This window comes from Pleuronectes platessa, chromosome 8, assembly GCF_947347685.1.
Source record: "Pleuronectes platessa chromosome 8, fPlePla1.1, whole genome shotgun sequence".
NCBI lineage: Eukaryota > Metazoa > Chordata > Actinopteri > Pleuronectiformes > Pleuronectidae > Pleuronectes > Pleuronectes platessa.
Window position 1 is genome coordinate 17,157,503 of NC_070633.1, and position 12,497 is coordinate 17,169,999.

The 12,497-nt window shown below is 40.6% G+C and overlaps 1 non-coding gene across 1 annotated transcript; it reads left to right on the forward strand.

The window, feature by feature from the left end:
* The first annotated feature begins 4,068 nt into the window (after positions 1 to 4,068).
* Positions 4,069 to 4,140, forward strand: trnaw-cca (transfer RNA tryptophan (anticodon CCA)). Its single transcript has one exon. It is a non-coding gene; the product is annotated as a tRNA-Trp (tRNA).
* The last annotated feature ends 8,357 nt before the right edge of the window (positions 4,141 to 12,497 follow it).

The following is a 12,497-nucleotide window of genomic DNA, read 5'->3' on the forward strand; positions in this document are numbered from 1 at the left end:
TAACAATAATGCTTTACTAGCATTTCTCTTTGGCCACAGGGCCTCCTGACTGTGATAAATCCCAATGTGGTGATAGAATAATATAGCAGCCAGGTGCTGAGTGGTTTTCTTTTACTGGGGGAACAAAGTCTTGGTTTTGTTCCTCCAGGTTTTGCTTTTGCCCTTATTACAGCAAAAACAAAAAAGCAAAAGACCCCGGTGGTGGCACTCCTGACTTTGTCAGGACAGGGTTCAACTCCCTGCGGTGTCTTGCTTTTATGAATGCTGTGCAATGGGGTGCAAAGAAAATGGTGTGTTAGAGAAGAACCCAATTTATTTGGGGGCCGATTCAGATCCAGGATTTTTTTTCCCAAGTTCTTTAACATTGAGAAAAAAAAATATTCCCCGCAAATACTTCATTGATCTTGATGAGTTCAGGGAACTGATATCTATGAGCGTGTGCAATTTGTTGCAGTTTGATTAAATTCAAACGGATTGACTGGCCTTTTTCTGACATTGACAGTTGGGCCATTAGTGACTGAAAAGGTTCAAGCAGAAGAAAAAACGCTTATCTAAACATGCATCTCTCAAACTGAATAAGTATGATCTGATCTAAGTTCAGAAATAAATATAATAATAATACACCATCCTGATCATTTCTTTCCTGAGCAATGAATTGTTGCACTTTCACTTTAATTCCTCAGATTAAACAAACATGTTAATTCATTAATACACAGATTTTGTCGGCTTTAGATGGAGCCTCACTGTTTCCCCTGTTATGTGTTGAGGTTTGCTAACAAAGACTCAGAAGCTAATAAAACCCATTTACTAGCATCACTAAAATACAATTTAATACTACATGAGATCAGGTTTACAAACTCCAAAGTGTAAAAACCACACAATGTGGTCAGGGTATGTTTGTCCAGGAACAGTGAGTTCCTGATGTCCTTGTGGATTTTGTTGCATTTGAACAGAACCAGGTTCATCTTCTCATATAACTCTCAGCGAGATCACAAATAAACATATTTTCATAAAACTTTGAACTATTTACAGATTAGAATTAGTGGGCTTGATATCCTGCAGAAACAACATATATATTTACATTTTATGATGAAGAAAATAATAGTGGTTGTCATAGGCCTCATGTAACCTTATGTATCTATTTGTGTGAGTGTGTGTGTGTTTGTTCGTGTGCATGCATGCGTTTGGTTACATTTGACCAGAAGTGTTTTAAAAGCAGCCCTGTGATGCTGCTGCTGTTTGACATAGTTAGGGAAATTCCATCTTATTAGAGTTAATTATCATTCTTCAATCTGTTTCTGCTGAAATGAGGTCTAGACCAGTGATACCAGTAACCCGTTACTCTGATCAGACCACTTTTTTCAGTAACGAGTAATCTAACGCGTTACTATTTCCAAACCAGTAATCAGATTAAAGTTACTTGTCCCAGTCATTCTGCGTTACTATTTTGTGATTAATAGTAAAATATGTATTTGATTTCTTCTTGCGTCTCTCTGAGTGAAGTCATGTAGCCCAGTGATTTTCAACCAGCGTGCCGCGGCACACTAGTGTGCCATGAGAGATCATCTGGTGTGCCGTGGGAAATATCTAATATCTAGTGTTGCACCGATGTATCGGCCGAACAGCGGTAGCGGCTCCGCCGGAGGCTCGGTTTGCGGCACGCCTCAACATTTTTATGGGGGGAGGGGGGGGGAAGTCCTCGTCCGCGGCGCCTCACGGTGTCGCTGGTGCGGGAGCTTTCTTTCTCTTGGGCCGCGGGGCGGTGTCCGTCGGCGGTGTGGAAGGCGGCCCGTTGGAGGGGACCGGGTACGGCGGTCGGCGGCAGCGACTCTAGACTCGTGTCGGGCCCTTCTCGCGGATCACCTCAGCTACGGCGCCCGCTGGGGGGACCCTCTGTTCGCGCGGGTGGCCCCCTCCGGCGGTTTCTAATAAAGTGAGTGTTTGCAAAACCGGTTGTCATTTTTATGTTGAGGCGGCGGGGGTGTTGTCCGCAGCTGCTGAATGTAACTAATAAAGTAACTTGTAATCTAACTTAGTTACTTTTAAAATGAAGTAATCTGTAAAGTAACTTTGGCAACACTGGTTAGAAGTCACTACATCATAATGATGTGATTTTAATTATCGTTTAAAATTTATTTTCTGCAAAGAACAAATTTTTTCACTTTTGTTTACTGATTGTCTTGCACTCGTACTGCATCCATCTAAAGTAGCATTACAACTTCCAAACACAGACCTTGTGGCACAACTGTAGTGCATCTGACTCCAGATCAGAAGGCTCTGACTCAAATCATGTCGAGGTATTATTGAAATCAACATGTCCTGTGATATTTTCCAGTATTATCAACAGTTCACTGTTGAAATTGAAGGTGACATGTTAGAGAACGCTCTCTATCAAATCTGAAAATATCCGCCTTGTGCAGAACTCATTGGATCAATGTTGAATCCCTCTAAATTAACATTACTGTAAGTTTGTGATCTGTGCAAGTAATATGTTCACTCTGTTTTGGTAACTGCTTAATTTATGGCCTTTGCACATTTATTGCATACATTTAAAGTAACATGACGATATCCAACGTTAGACTTTGTGTTGCAATGGCAGCATGTCTGACTCCAGATCAGAACGCTTGAATTTTTTTTACTCAAGGTATCGTCGGAAGAGGTATGCTTTTAGTTTTCAGCGGAAGATGTGTAAACTTTCTGATGCCCGGATGTCGATGGGGAGCTCATTCCATCATTTAGGAGCCAGGACAGCAAACAGTCGTGATTTTGATGAGTGTTTAGCTCCCAATGAAGGAGCAACGAGCCGATTGGCCGAATCAGAGCGGAGTGAACGTGCTGGGGTGTAACGTTTGACCATGTCCTGGATGTAGACTGGACCTTATCCGTTCACAGCATGGTTCACAGGTTCTAGTGTTTTGACCCGGATGCGGGCAGCCACTGGAGGAGGAGCGGAGTAGTGTGAGTGAATTTAGGTTGGTTAAAAACCAGTCGAGCTGCTGCATTCTGGATGAGCTGCAAAGATCGGATGGCAGTAGCAGGTAGACCTGCCAGGAGGGAGTTACAGTGCTCTAGGCGTGAGATGGCATGTTCTTTTCCAGGATATCACAGTCATCCCCATATACTTAGCGTGATGTGTTAGAGAGCTGTGACGGGAATTTTACCATTTGGGCATTGATTGATGGAAGGAACTACTTTGATGTATAGAAAGATGAGCAAATGCAGTCCCTTAGGAATCAGGGTGCTTTGCTTAAGTAATTGATGGTTATATTACTTCCTAACTTACAGGGTCACTTAACAAACACTTCACAGGGAGGGGGATGTTAGTGGGTTGTAAAACACTGATAAGCGATCCGTGAAAACAGATGTTTGACTCGAGGGGCTTGAGACCAAGTAGAAGACAGGATACTGATCACCTATTTCTAAGGATCAAAGAGGTTAATTGATAACATGTGTTCCTCTCCAGGAGGAGCTTGTAACTGTATAAGAGGGATGTGTGTTCTGTATGTCATTGCTCATTGTATGAAATCTTTGCCATGGTCTTGTACACTGATGCCCATCTGCAGATGCTGAATTAAACTACCAGAAAGAACAATTGCAATGACTTGTGCTTGACTATAGAGAAAATTCTACGACAGAGCGCTCTCCATATAATTAAATTACTAAATGTCTGAAAACTCATAGGTTCAGCTTTCAACCCTGTTTCCTTGACGATCTTTGCATTTGTATTGAATCGCTCTAAATTAACATCACTTTAGGTTGTTAGAGACCTTTTGGCTCAAAGGCAGCACGTCTGACTCCAGATCAGAAGGATGCTTGTCCAAATCACATCAAGGTCAAAAAGTATATTTGGAGATTCCAGCGTCCTGTAAAAATGTCCACGATAATTTAGTCACCAGATATCCACCAACATTTAGGGTGACATGTTAACATGCATTCTCTACCATCACTTTATCAAAACACCAATTCAGTAAATATCGTTATTTACAAAGAACACATCGGTTCACCCTTACATATTGCTTTAATGATGACCTTTACTCTTCTATTGTGGCATTACTGTCCAAGACAATGGACCCTGTGGCGCAACGGTAGCGCGTCTGACTCCAGATCAGAAGGCTGTGTGTTCAAATCACGTCAAGGTCAAATCGGGTTTATTGCAGTCAATGGGTCCTGTGTTCCTTACCTGAAATGTATTTTAAAATTAATCATTTTTAAACAATTTTTCTGCAAAGAACACTTTTGAAATACTGATTTATAGATGGCCTTTGCACTTGTACTGAATCTGTCTAAAATAGCATGACAACTTCCAAAAACACAGACCTTGTGGCACAACTGTCGTGCATCTGACTCCAGATCAGAAGGCTGCATGCTCAAATCACGTCAAGATATTGTTGCCTTCAATGTGTCCAGTTATTTTCCAGGTTGTCACTAGTTCACTGTCAACATTTTGTGTATAACCTGTCTCACCAGTGACAGAGAGGAAGTTAAGGGAGAGAGCCTGGAAACAAAGACATTGACTTCTGTGTTTGATTAGAAGACCGTCACTAAGTTTTTGTATGATGACGCCATCGTGTGACCATTTTATAAAAACTGCATCTGTCTTGTTTTTTTTTTTTAAACAAGACAGACAATGAAATACTACAGCAGCGTTTGAAATCATAAAATTAATTTGCTCATGAATTTTGCATGAGAAGACCCGTATTGAGGTATCTGTACTTGATGACTTCTATTTAATGCCACTTTAGACATCTAATGAATTATGTTCTTTTTACTAAATGTAACCCAGATCTCCTGGGCCTGAGTTCGTAAACACAAAAAATGAATATGATCTCAGAAGAATATTTGAAACGAAACTTATCTTTTGTTTTAATTCCTCCAATTAAAATTAAAGACCACCACAACTGTATTTTAAAAGTCAAAACCTTTACAGGTGTTTATTAACAATATGAAATAAATGAAATTGTTGTGAGCTCCTCTCTCAGGAAGTAAAATATTTACAAAATAAAATAAATGCACAACAGTTATATGAAATATAACTTTTCTCAAATGCACAAAATAAAATACAGGGTCTCTTTAAATTGTTTTACCCGTTCCTATGAATTCACCCTGTAAATCACTGAAAAAGGGTTAAATAAAATCTTTACCTTTCACAGGTCTCTGAATCAAAACAAAACAATAATCAACTTTAAATTAACTCACAAACATCACATGTGGACCAGAAATGATAAAACTCAAAACTCAGTTGCAGGCCTGTAGTGATGCTCGGGTTCGGTGAGGCCTGAAAACTATTATGGCCACTTCACTCAGTCAAGAGCATAAAATAAAAGCACGTGCATTGTCACATCAGTTCAATACTCACAGGTCCAAACGAGGAGCAATAGGGCAATGACAGTCACAGATAGGGGTGATGGCAGTCACAATCCAAACACAGGCAGCACACAGCAACGAAAATCCGGGGAAGAATAAAACCAGCATCCATCTCAGGTTCTCTCTCTCTCTCTTCAACAGACGTCCGTCTCCTTTGGCAAGTTACATAGAAGAGTAATATATCAGGACCACGAGTAGTCGACCTCGATGACACCTCTTAAATGTTTCCCACAGCACTACACTTTTCCTCAGGACACCGGACAATCTGTCTCTCTCTCTAACTCACCTGCTCAAAGCATGCTGAACCTCATCCTACACTTCATGTCCCTCCCCATACCAGACTTGGATTGGCTGTGAATTTGCTACTACCCAATGAGAAATGCAGAAACTGAATGACTGACACACAACAGAGAAAAAGTTAGATTTCACATTAAAAGCACTCAAATCAAGTTTCTCGTCTTCTCAATCACAGAGCCTTTTAACCACACATCTATTTATTGCTTTACTTTTTTAACTGTAAATAGCTAAACTTATTAACTGTACATATTATATCTATTACATTTTATCCCGTATTTAACCTTATTTTAACTACTATTTTTAATAATATGAACTTATCTAATTATCATGAACTTTCTCTTTTAATACAACATTTTTTATGCTATTTTGAGATTAATTTTATGCACTGTATCCTAATGATTTTATACAGGGCTACATAAAGCTTTAGTTAAAGGTTACATTGCAGATTGGGAAAAGCAAATATGTTCAGAGATACTGAAGTTGGAAACGAAGATGAAAGATGCAGCTTACGACCAACACTACTCGTTTAAACATGGAGCTGGTTCTGTTATGGTTCAAGCCTGGATAGCTGCCGCTGGAGCCGGCACGTTGACATTTACTGATGATTTTCACTGCTGATGGAAGCAACATGAGTTTTTTTAAGCTCAGATTGATGTATAAAAACATTTATTCATTCAGCATCTATATGATTTTCCTAGACAAACAAACAAAGCAACCAAAGATCTTTTTAGGTTTAAGAAATGGAATATATTCCTCTCAGTCTCAATGAGCTGCATCACACTTCTTGCAGAGTAAAGGCAAAGGCCAGGGAGAGCGTCACCATGGACAAGAGAAGCCTACACTGTCTTTGACTACAGTGAATTTCCCATACAGAAATTAAATAAGATGATTTTCTTGACTGAATGTGTCCAATTACTTTTGAATCTCCAAACATTGAGCATTACTTATTAAAAAAAAAAATGTTTTCCGATTGGAAATCTGGAATAATATTTTTACAATAGTCATTTTGAGTATTGAAAAGGTTTTTTGTCACAGTGCATATCAACGAAACTATTTATCAATATGACTTCATTTATATAGAACATTTCATGCAGGAAAAATAATATTATTTTCATAAAATCCTGAGAAGGAAGAGATTTATTTAAGTGAGTAAAATCAATAAAGTAAAGTGCATTAGAGGAAAAATAATACCAAAATATTAAAGTAAGTACGTTTTAAAAAAGGTACTCCAAAAATGTAAATGGCTAAAATATGAATCAGCTGATGGGAACATGATCTAAGACATCTGTGAATGGATGAATAATTTCAGGAGAGGATTTCCTGTGGAAGCATAATTTGATCAAGGTATTTTCCTCAGTTCCTAAATTTGAACTGAAACAAAAGTTTCTACACACTGACAGTTATAATAATCAGACATAAACGAAACTTGATTTATTTTTTCATGCAAAATAAACACTGAGGTAATGAAGAGAGGCCACCAACCTTGTTGAACCTGATCCTCGTTCAGTCAATGTGCAGAGGTCTGACCTGTCAATCACCAGCAGCTGTCCATTGTTAAGCTGGGATTGATCGGCAGCATTTATTAACCCGCACCTCCGTCTGCATGTTCAGTGTGATCCTTCAGCATGACGACTGCATGGTTCTTCTTTGGGTAAGCTGCTGTGCTTGTGTCACAGGCAATTTGTCTGTTTGGAAACTTGTGTTCTTATGTTTGATTTTAAATAATTTCAGGGCTTCCCTCTGGGCTCTGCTGATTGTGGACATGTGCTGTGGTCCTGTCCAGAGAGGTAATCTCTCAGTCTGGTTAAAACATTTGCATGCTTCCGTTAAATTCACGTCTGAATAACGTCTCTTGTGTTCAGGCTTTAATCCCGGTGCGTCCAGTTCTGTGTATCCAAGATCAGGCGCTAGTCAGGGAATGTCTTCCAGCCAGTATTCACCTGGAGTCATGCCTGAGGGCCAGAGCCAGAGAGCGAAGGAGGATCCTGCAGGCCCAGCACAGTCAGGAGCTGGATTTCAATCTGGCTCAGAAGGTAGAATATCTAAGGCTTTAGAATTTTTTTTTTTTTTTTTTTATTAGTATCTACAACATAACTCTTGTAGCCAGTATCTTGTGTTTTTTGTTAACCATCATTAAATAGAATCCTGTAGAAAAGTGCCCTGACAGGTGTTCAGTGTTTAGTGATTGAAGTTGCAATTGTCAAGTACAAATGATTTTGTCCAGACTCATTGGAGCATCTGAATTTATCTCTGCACGCACCTTGTGCATAAGCTAATACTGGGTTGAGGCTCAATAACTTCACCATATCAGGTGGATTTTAGTCCTTTGGCATGATTTTGAATGAAGGGCTTGGTTACTTTTGTGAATTTAGATTTTTACTCTGATGCACCTCATTTGATCTTGCTCATTTTATTTTTCCACAGAGAGCAAGTGGCTCTTTGCACCTCCGATCGTCGACTATGAGGAAACCTCTCCACCGCTGTACCAGGCAGGGGAGCTGTCCCAATTCGAAAGGTCCATTGCTGCTGGCGATTATGACTACGAGACTGTGGAAGAAGGCCCCCTGCCGCCAACTTATTATGGACCAGAGTATGATCACACGCCCCTGGATGAAAATCTTGAAGAATACACCAGCCCACCTCTCCCAGATGGACGCTGGATCGTTTATCCTTACTACGACTACAGGTTCCTGACTGGCCAATATCCAACAGGCACAGTGAGTTACTTCAGCAGCAGTTCAGACCAAGGATCCGACAACTACGAAGAGGTTCACTATGTGAGAGACTTCCCTGCTCCACCACAGCCAATCAACTCTCCCATGGCTAAAACTCCTGAGGTTCCACAGGCTCCAAAGCGACCCTTTTATTCAGGTAGACCAGCCAAGCAACCAATTCGCCAGGCAAGTGGTTATGGGAGCCAATCTAACGCAGTCAAGGTAAATTGACACAATCTGGCACAAAATCGTGTCTATTTTGTACATGTGCTAATGTTGACCTTGTCTTTCAGCATGGCTAAGAGGTGGATCCCTCAGCAGCATGTTTCAAAATTCAATAAAAGACCTTTCAAATACTTGCGTTTCATGCATTTTTATTGACCTGTAAAGGACTTGTTCCATGTGGCAGCGTAATTGAATGGTGGTGACAAATCAATCATGGGGAAAAGATTGGTTTAACATGCAGCCTCCTCTGCCCTTAATGTACATGTGAAACTCCACAAGTTTCCAAACTACTAAACTGCTATCCCACATGGTCTTTAAACCTAACCCCCTTCTGTCAACATGTATTTTTTTTATTTGTTTACACTACATTTTAAATGAAATGGTGGCAAACACTGACAAGTATTGTGAAGCTAACATTGCAGTAAAAGACCAGTCTGGTTGGTGTCATCAGAAAACCACTTGAACAATTCCTGTCAACTTTATGGGCTGGGGTTCTATAGTGAGGAAAAGCTTCAACTGCAGGTGAGGTGGGGGGGCAACAAGTCTTCAAATGACAGCTCTACTTGACGCCATGGTTTCATCGCCTCCTCTGTCCAGAGAGGACATGGAAATACACATGGCGCAGATATAGATTTTTTTTATTTTTATAACTCATCATAGGGGTACCAATACCTCCAAATTATATCCCAGAAAGGAGTTTAATATGGGTCTTTTTAAACGTTACAAGAGTGCAAAAAAACTAGTGTAAGACTAATATCTGACACTCAATTGCTTTGAATTAAAAAAAAAAAAACACTTGTAGCACATCACTGCAGAATGTTTAATTTTACAATCCAATTGGGGTCAAACTATCCGTTTTGAACTCAATGCCTTAGATACAAACATTTTAGTCCTGGTGTTCTAGAGCGATACAGCACATGATCACATTAAAGAGTCAAACCCAAAAGCTGTGAATCATAACTGCAGTCAGAAGATCAGAGCTAACCTGAAACTTGCACACCTTTGGGTGAGTTTGGCACGATATCTCTTGCAATTAGTTACTATGGAACCTTGACCTCATGTGGTTGGTACGGTGGCCCTGAAAGCTCAACGAACGGCAACATAAGAAAACGCATGCAAGTTGACAAAACACCAGCAAAGTAAAAAAACATCTTAATCAATTTCACAACACATTACAGCAAAGCGCTGCAAATACCGGAACGAGCTGCAAATAGAGAAACGCGCAGCAAGAAGAGGCCACAACGGAAGTGTTTCCAGGGGACAGCTAAAAGTGATGGACACTGCTGCCACAAAAACGTCCAATACACCATAGAAATTCGGATCCACACAGGGTTCGGCCACCCGCGGCTCTTCGGCCCCTCTGCAGTGGCTGTACAGTACAATGTTGTGCATATGTTTAGCGAACGCTGAACTTAACGAATCAGTTAATATTCATATTATTAACGTGAACGTAACGATGAACGTGAGTGAACGTCACGTACATTTTTTAAATCATCACCGTATCAGGCCATCATGAACTACCAGGAGCGGGCGAGTGTGTGTGTGTGTGTACGTGTGTCCCGGCGCTCCGACCCCGCCCACTCACTCGGAGAGACCCATATGATCAGGGAATATGATCCGATCTAGAGACATGTCGTCTTCTCCTGTTAAACTGAATTAACAGCGCTAACAAGCAAGCCCCTGTTTGTGAGGCAATATATTGTCCATAGTGGGCAGGGGTACGAAACCTTTACTATCAAAAGAGCGAGTGGACGGGGTCGGAGCCCCGGGACCCGGGACCTATATACAGTCTATGCCCGGGACCGGAGCACTCGCTACACACACACACACACACACACACACACACACACACACTCTCCCGTTCCTGGTATTTCATGATGGCCTGATACGGTGATGTACGTGACGTTCACGTTAATAATATTTTTCAGGGCCACCGTAGGTTGGGCCTTCAGTGATAGTCGTACGGCCTAGAGTTAATTTATATATACATACACTTTGCCATAAAACCAAGTTAATGATTTTATTTGTTTAGCCCTTTTAACAATGCTCAAACTCTACATAGGATTAAAGATAAAAGTGAAGCTGGATATAAGGTACGTGTCATCAAACTGCGACATTATTATACAATATACACTTATTTTGGGTTAAAGTTTCAGACGAGCCTATTCATGAAATGTAATGCAATAATCACAATGTTGTTTCATCCCTTCAGTGGTGTCTCAAAGGCATGTACAATCATTGGAGCTATTCTGAAAGCTTGTCTAGGCCCGACACCGTTAATTGTTTTTTCCTTTAATGTGTCATGTATCCGTGTTCATCTCCATGAACACAAAAGAACTCTCGCCGGCCTACAGTGGGCTTCGACGTGAACCTCTCTGCACTGATGTATTTGTGTACCCGATGGTGACGAGTCTGACTCCAAATCAGAAGCTTGACAGTCCGAGTCCTGTCTGCGTCAAACAGTAACACTGTTTCGCTTTCAAAAAAAACATTTCGAAAGCAAAATGGAAAACAGAATAATGAACACGAGCTCAAAGTTGGAGCCGCTGAAAGGTAAATGCCTAAAGTTAACAGAAAACAAAGTGTGAAATAAACAAAAAATAAAATAAAAAAAATAAAAACAATTCAATTTAAATTTTTCCGGCCTCAAAGCAGTGATTTGGTTTGTGGATCTGAACTGCATATTTCTGCTTTGGATGGTTTGCTTTTCGGCTAAAGGTCATTGTGCCTTCCAGATTTTGAATGGATGTGTGATAAATACTGTCCCCTCTGTTCTTTAAAGTTTGTTAACTTAGAACTCGCTAGATGATTTTTTCCTCACCAAAACTCTGCTGCAAAATCTGCAGACATGTTAATAAGAGTTCTCACAACCAGTACATGATCGGGGGAAAGGATCTGTGCAAGTAATATGTTCACTCTGTTTAGGAAACTGCTTAATTTATGGCCTTTGCAAATTTTTTTTGCATACATTTAAAGTGTTTTTTAGTTTTCAGCGGAAGATGTGTATACTTTCAGATGCCCGGATGTCGATGGGGAGCTCATTCCATCATTTAGGAGCCAGGACAGCAAACAGTCGTGATTTTGATGAGTGTTTAGCTCCCAGTGAAGGAGCAACGAGCCGATAGGCCGAATCAGAGCGGAGTGAACGTGCTGGGGTGTAACGTTTGACCATGTCCTTGATGTAGACTGGACCTGATCCGTTAACAGCATGGTTCGCAGGTTCTAGTGTTTTGAACCGGACGCGGGCAGCCACTGGAGGAGGAGCGGAGTAGTGTGAGTGAATTTAAGTTGGTTAAAAACCACTCGAGCTGCTGCATTCTGGATGAGCTGCAAAGATTGGATGGCAGTAGCAGGTAGACTTGCCAGGAGGGAGTTACAGTGCTAAAGGTGATTTATCACCTTTTCCAGGATATCACAGTCATCCCCATATACTTAGCGTGATGTGTTAGAGAGCGCTCTCCATATAATTAAATTACTAAATATCTGGAAACTCATAGGTTCAGCTTTCAACCCTGTTTCCTTGACGATCTTTGCGTTTGTATTGAATCTCTCTAAATTAACATCACTTTAGGTTGTTAGAGACCTTTTGGCTCAATGGCAGCACGTCTGACTCCAGATCAGAAGGATGCTTGTCCAAATCACATCAAGGTCAAAAAGGATATTTGGAGATTCCAGTGTCCTGTAAACATTTCCAGGATAATTTAGTCACCAGATCTCCACCAACATTTAGGGTGACATGTTAACATGCATTCTCTACCATCACTTTATCAAAACACCAACTCAGTAAATATCGTTATTTACAAAGAACACATCGGTTCACTCTTACATATTGTTTTAATGATGACCTTTACTCTTCTATTGCATCCATCTAAAGTGGCATTACTGTCCAAGACAATG